Below are 6,935 nucleotides of genomic sequence, written 5' to 3'. Positions count from 1 at the left end.
TATTCTGTGGCTCCTCTCCCTGTCTCTAAGCGTGACTGCTGAGTACCAGCAGCTGTGCATTCGGGCAGGTAGGTCCCCACTGCCTGAGGGTTCCCAGGTGTGCCAGTTGGGCATCCCAAGTGCAACCCAAATGCTTAAGCAAAACAAGAACGTGTTGGAGGACAACATTTTGCTTGAATCCAAAGGCTTAAGCAATATCCTGAGGACTTGGCCACACTGTCTCCATCCCTCAGTGCTGCTCTGTCCACAGGTAGGACCCCATCATGGGTGCAAGACGGCTACCTGCAGCTCCAGGCACAAGGCTTGGCCCTCCACAGGCTTGAGCACTCAGCCCTGGCTAGACAGACTGGGGAAGGGTCTTAGCTCAGTTTCCCTAGGCATTATGGCAGGGCCGGTGGCTGGGAGGCATGTGATGGAAGACATGCCCTCCAGAAGAGCCTGCAGGGCAGAGGGGAAGGAAGAATGTGGTCTCAGGTCAAATCTGACCTTGTCTGACACACAGGATATGATCCCGGAAGCCAGGGGACCTGTCACTGGCTACAGTCTGCCCTGGGGAGGAACTGGCCCTAGGGAAAACAGCTCTGCCAGCTCAGAGTGACCCCTGGTGGGCAGCTGTGAGTCCCCAGCAGCAAGGTGCATTGGCTGGTGCAGGAGTCTGCGTGGGCCCCACTCTGCCTGCATGTCCCGTGGGTGTACCTATCCATGCTTCGGGACCCAGGGCTTCCAGCCTCACAGAGTCTAGAGTGGACAAGAAAGGTAAGCACATTCCTTCAGTGGATGGCGAGAAAGGCACTCCTGTCTCCACCACTAGGTTCTGATATCAAGGTAGTCAGTCGGCCTTTCAGGAACACCCCATACACAATGGCTGTCGTTCAAGGGGTGTGCACCATCTTGAAGAAGAGTGTGTCTTCTCACAGGCTGTCATGTCCAGATGGGCGCTTCAGTTGCATCTTTAAGAAGCCACTCCTCTGCTTCAGGCATGTACAGCTGTGTATATTTACATGCAGATATATTCATACACCTGCATACAATGCATTATACAAAGTACATATTTATTTTATATCATGTATTATATATAAAATCGAGGCCAACCATTGGAACTTCAAAGGCCAAAGGAACCAACCGGCCAGCATTGTACCAAAGCAAGGTGGTAAATCACCCTGTTAGGGGAGCTGGTCAATGGCCCGGGAGAGGGTTTACATGTGGGTGTTGATGGCCCATGAGAAGGGGACTTGCACTGGGCTGATGAGGTGGCTGGAGCTGTAGGGTTGGAAGCTGACCTTGGGAGGTGGCCCTTTGCCTTGGGAGTTGGGCACAGACCCAACCAAGATGTGGCCCCAGGTCTGTGCTCACTTCAGCCAATGACATCTTCTAATTGTCTTTGGTCTGGAGAGCAGATCCCTTGTTTGCGATGCTTCTAAGACATGAAGTCATTGATGATGTTGCTTAATTAAAGGATTCTTGATTGATTTGTTCTGGGTAAGTAATATGATTAGAGAGTTATAAAATTACTCTAGTGGGTCGCGTGCTCTATGTGTCATCTCAAACACACTATATCAAATTCTTTGGCACCCAAAATGAAATGGCAGTGCTATGGTGGCTTTTTCTGCTCAGAACCCTTCCTCTGAGCACAGGGCCCTGACTTTCCAAGTGACCCATCATCCCCCACTTTGAGTCCAAGTGGCTGGCGGGCCAGTCCCAACACCAGGAGGGGACTGTGCCCCCTCCCTGAGGCTGGCTCTGTCTCCCTATCTGCCCCCATCACCAGGTTCATGCACCCATCCCCAGCTGCTGTGAGACTATTCCACACACAATCGTCTGTGTGTGTCCCCTCCAAAGAATGGCCCTTGATGCAGGAACCACCTTATCTGGAGACATGCCCTCTACCTGTGCCTGGGCACAGGGGAGGGACCTGGGAGGCAGCCCGCAGCAAATAACTGAATGACGCTAGTGCCTGTATCCCCCACACTCGCAGGTGGGAGCCCTGATCTCCAGTATGAAAGTGTGGAGATGGAGCCTTGGGGAGCTGATCAGTGTTGGAGGGGGTCGGTCATGAGAGTGGGCCCCAGTGGGATCTGTACCCTTGTAAGAGGAGACACAGGATCAATCTCTCTACCACATGAGGGCACAGCATGGAGGCAGGCCACAAACCAGGAAGAGGCGTGTACCAGACATCGAATCTGCGAATCTGCCGGTACCCCTGCCCTGGACATCCCGCCTCCAGAATGTGAGAAGTAAATGTCTGTTGTTTAAGCCTTGAGTCCATGGCATTCTGCTACAGCAGCGTGAGGGAACCGAGATGTGGGCACAAACCGCTGGTCCCTGGCCTCATAGGGAGCAACTGTGCTGGACGGTTTATGCTGCCCGTGGCCAGACTGACGCACAGCTTGTCTCTGTCTGGTCCCTACCATCTTGATCCCTTCTGGCTGCTCTAATGGAACACAATAAACAACAGGAGTTTATCTCTCTAGAGGCTGCAAAGTCCAAGGTCTAGGCGCTGGACTCAGCATCGGTGAGGGCCAAGCTTCTGGGTCCTGAACACTGCTTTCCCCTCTCTGTGTCCCCATGTGGTGGGAGGGCCAGGGGGGCTCTCAGGACCCTTTATGAGGACAGGAGTCCCAATAACAAGGGCCCCACTCTCGCGACCCAAGCACCTCCCAAGTGTCCCACCTTCAGTTACTGCTGCACCAAGGGTTGGGTTTCAGCATATGCGTTTGGGGGATACAACATTCAGACCATGGCACTGTTGTGCTTCTCTCTCTTGGGGACCTGTGTCACCTAGACCCCCTGTCGGCTGTTTCAGGGAGTTCATCCTGAAGATTGACTGCAGGAAAGATCCCGGGGAGCAGACACTGAGGACAGGACTGTGGAGTTGGAGGAATCACAAGCCAGCCAGTGATGAGTGCCCTGTCCTTACCGTAAGTGGGGTGCTGATAAAAGCATCAGATATTTTTTAATTAAAAAATTTTCAACTACAGTTGATATGCAGTATTATATTAGTCTCAGGTGTACAGCATAGTGGTTAGACATTTATGTATCTTACATAAGTCTAGTGCCCACTGACACCACATAAAACTCATCATTTAGCAGAGCAACTGCTAAAACTTTCCTCGAATGTGGTGAAATCAAGATAAGAACAGCCAGAGTGGGGCTCTCCTCGGATGACACGGCTGTCTTTAGAGGTGCAGGAGACAGGGTGGTTCAAGGACAGCAGACTTGTTTGATGCTATTGAATGTCATTGATCCTCCGAAGAAAGAAAGTGACTGTTTCAGAGCAGTCATGTCTCAAATCAAGCCAAGGGCCTCCCGTGGGATGTAACCCTCCCTCCCCCCTGCAGCTGGGCTCCCCACAGGGAAGAAGCAGGAGACTTAATCCTGAGACTCGCTACCTCTGAGATGAGGGGCACTGTCCGAGGTCCTGCCAAGAGGCGTGGGATGAGCCTCGAGCCTCCCGGAGTCCTTGCTGTTTCACTTAGAGGGTTCAGGAGGGTCTTCATTGCTTTAAAAGAACTTTGTATGACTGAATATGGCTCCGGCCCTGCATTCCCCTGAGGTTTTGACCTGGGCTATGCGACACAGAAATATGTGGACAGTCTGATGCTGCTCCATTGTAGGTAGCAAGCCTTTTTCCTCTGGACACTTTACAATTTTTTTCCTGGTGTTTGGTTTTCAGCAGTTGGACTATATAATGTCTCTAGGTGTGGGGTTATTTTTATCATAAAAGGGTTTTTTTGTTTTGTTTTGTTTCCTCCAGAACTAGACTTTTCTGACTAGCCCAGGCCCTGTTCCTCAGCCTGCGCCCAGAACTAATAAATGTCCCTGAAACTAAACCGTCATTCATACTAACTCATCGCTGGAAGAGTCTCCTTTCTGGAATTCCAGGTCATGTCGCGATGCCACTTCCATAATGCTCGGATGCGTTCTGCGCTGTGTGCCATCTACCCGATTGTTGTAGATGTCATGGCAGGAACTCAACTCGCAGGAACCTATTTCATCCAGACTAGAAGTCTGAGGCTCCTCTTTTCATTTCTGTTTGAGGGAAATTTTGGATGAGAGAACAGAGTTGAACAAATCTTAGAATTTCAGCATTGGAATTTTGTTCGTCCACTGACATGATACTGGGAATTCCTGTGTGACATCCTTGGGTTGTCATTCAGCTTTGCATGCTGCCTGGGGAAGGAGGTTTATGAATCTTGAGTGATGTGCTGCTAGGATCTCGGAGACTTTGGCTTTGAGTCACCTACTCAGGCTGGGGCAGGGCTCCTCCAGCACATGGCTTCACCCTCATTCTGAGGGGCTCGAGAGTGAGAGTTATGCAAAATACATCCTCCTCTGTGTACAGTGTTGTGTTATTAGTGGTTTCCAGAAAACCATTTCTCAAACTGTCTCATTTCGTACAGCTTGTTTGCATTTTCTATCCAGTTTCTCTGAACCACTGTTGTGTCTGAATCCCACTTTTCACCTGGTGCTACTGAGTCACAACCTACTCTACACTTGAGGGATCCCGACAGCTCCCCTTATTTAACCCCCAAATGTTCTGCAGACTTCTTTCCCACAGTAAGAGAATTAAATGGATGTCAGCTCAGAGACAAATACTGTGGCATGCCATTCAGCATGGGCCATGACCCTGTCACTCTCCTATTCATAGGCTGGAAGAGAGAGCGCCTTCCCCACTGGATGACATCAGCCCCATCATTCAGAACGATGCCATCGAAAGGCTCATCTCACCGATGATGGTGCAGCTTTGCCACCTGATCATCGCCATGGGGAGGAGTGACCTGGGGGGTGACACGTTCACCTCTTTGGGGAAGACGGCAGAGGAGCTGGCTCGGGCTAGTGATGAGTTTGTGCAAGTTGCCAAAAGGTAACTATTTCCAAGAATCTGACCTGTTTGCACTTATGCACACACAGGTAGAGAGAGAAAGAGAGAAATTATAAAGCAAATGTGGCAAAAATGAGGACAATTGGTGAATCTGGTTGTTACTGGAGTTTGTTGTATTTTTGCAACTTTTTGGGAAGTTTGAAATTTTATAAAAGTAAAAAGTTACAAAAATATTGTTGAAAAAAGCTCACACTTAAAAGTTAAGTGAGTCCTCAAAAAAATTAAAAATAGAATGACCATGTGATCCAGCAATTCCCCTGTAGGTATATACTCCAAAAAATGAAAGGAAGGACTCAGACAGATACCCGCATGTTCGGAGCAGTATTATTCACCACAACCAAAAAGTGGAAGCAACCCAAGTGTCCACTGATGGCTGAATGGACAAACAGAATGTGTATACACATTCAATGGAATATTACTCAGCCTTAAAAAAGAAGGAAATTCTGACACAGGCTACAACTTGGATGAACCTTAAAGACATGATGCTGAGTGAAATAAGCCAGTCACAAAAGGGCACATTACTGTATGACTCCACTTACGTGAGGTACCTAGAGTAGTCAGATTCATAGAGACAGAAAGCACATGGTGGGAGCCAGGGGTTGGGGTGGGTTTGCCCATGGGGAGATGGAAAGTTCTTTAGTTGGTACAGAGTTTCAGTCTGGGAAGATGAAAAAAACTCTAGAAGTGGATGGTTGCACATTGTGAATATACTTCGTGCCGCTGGACTGTACAGTTAAAAATGGGTAAGATGGCAAATGTTCTGTCACGTGTATTTGAACACACACAAAAGATATGGAGTTGGGAAACTGTACATAGTATGGCCCCAATTATGAAATAAGAAAAAAATGTATGGAAATAAACTTTCCAAAATATTTATAATAATTTACTTAGGAGTTTGAGGATAGATTGATCTTATACTAATACTCTTTTGCACATTCTAAGTCTTCTAACACAATGCAATTATTAATTTTAAAAAAAAGGCATGGTGAATTTTGAGATACATCCAACATCTTTTTTGTTTGTTTCAATATAAATGCCTTTGCTGTATTGTCTGTTCCGGGCAAATAAATTATTGATAAAGAGAATTACCCGTGCTCTTGATCATGGGCAATGATCGAGCCCATCAGTCGGGCAACACTGCAAGTAACTCCTATTCTGACCTGGTTTGGCTGTCGGCGTTTAGGGCAGCTCCTGGAGAGAATTCAGGAAAGGCCGGAAGGAGGCGGTCGGCACGGAGTGTGCTGAGTGCCTAGCTGGCAGGCCCAGTATTGCTGTCTGCTGGGGCAGCTCTCAGGAGCGGGAAGAAGCCACTGCATCAGCAGAAGAGTGCTGGCCACGGGCAGGGTTTCAGGAAGACCCTGTGGGAGGAGGCCGGCTTGAGTGTCTGTTTCTTCCACTGAGAATGAACCTGACCATGAACATTTAGAAAACACGAGTGAGAGAGGAAGAAAAGGATGACCCATCAGCCTGCTCCCTGGAGATAACTGTGGTGAGCGCTGAGGTTTCTATTTGTTCCAGACGTGCACCCCATCCTTCCCACGCCCTCTTCCCACTCTTTTTTTCTTCTCCCTTTTCCTTTAAAAAAATTCATATGAAGTGAGCTGTGTATATGACTACCCATATACCTACATACGCATGCATATGCATGGATATGCTATATATAAGTGGGTCTCATACACATACACATGCACACACATGGACATATATGTACAAATGGGTTTAACATACATACACATGTGTATACATGGATCTACATGTGTATACATAGATCTTCATGTATAAGTGGGTCTCATACACATGCACACACATGGACATGTCTACACAAATGGGTCTCATATATACATACACATGTGTATGCATGGATCTGCATGTATAAGTGAGTCTCATACACATACACGTGAACATGCTTGGATATGTATGTACAAATGGATCTCGTGTGTATATATATACACACATACACATGTATGCATGGATATGCATGTATAAGTGGGTCTCATATATATACATATACATACACATGCACACGCAGGGACATGCATGTATAAAATCAATC

General features: G+C 47.8%; 1 long non-coding RNA gene across 1 annotated transcript in view; it reads left to right on the top strand.

Moving 5' to 3' along the window:
• The window catches only part of LOC120610308 (uncharacterized), an 8,341-nt gene extending 2,374 nt beyond the window's left edge, over nt 1-5,967 (top strand). The window contains exons 2-3 of the long non-coding RNA XR_005654906.1: nt 2,804-2,918; nt 4,649-5,967. This is a non-coding gene — a long non-coding RNA (uncharacterized LOC120610308). The remainder of the gene's footprint in view (nt 1-2,803; nt 2,919-4,648) is intronic.
• Nucleotides 5,968-6,935: the final 968 nt, after the last annotated feature.

Source organism: Pteropus medius, unplaced genomic scaffold, assembly GCF_902729225.1.
Source record: "Pteropus medius unplaced genomic scaffold, Ma_sr-lr_union100, whole genome shotgun sequence".
NCBI classification, from domain to species: Eukaryota; Metazoa; Chordata; class Mammalia; order Chiroptera; family Pteropodidae; genus Pteropus; species Pteropus medius.
The sequence above is the reverse complement of the archived record's forward strand: the minus strand, read 5'-3'. Positions and strand labels throughout refer to the sequence as shown.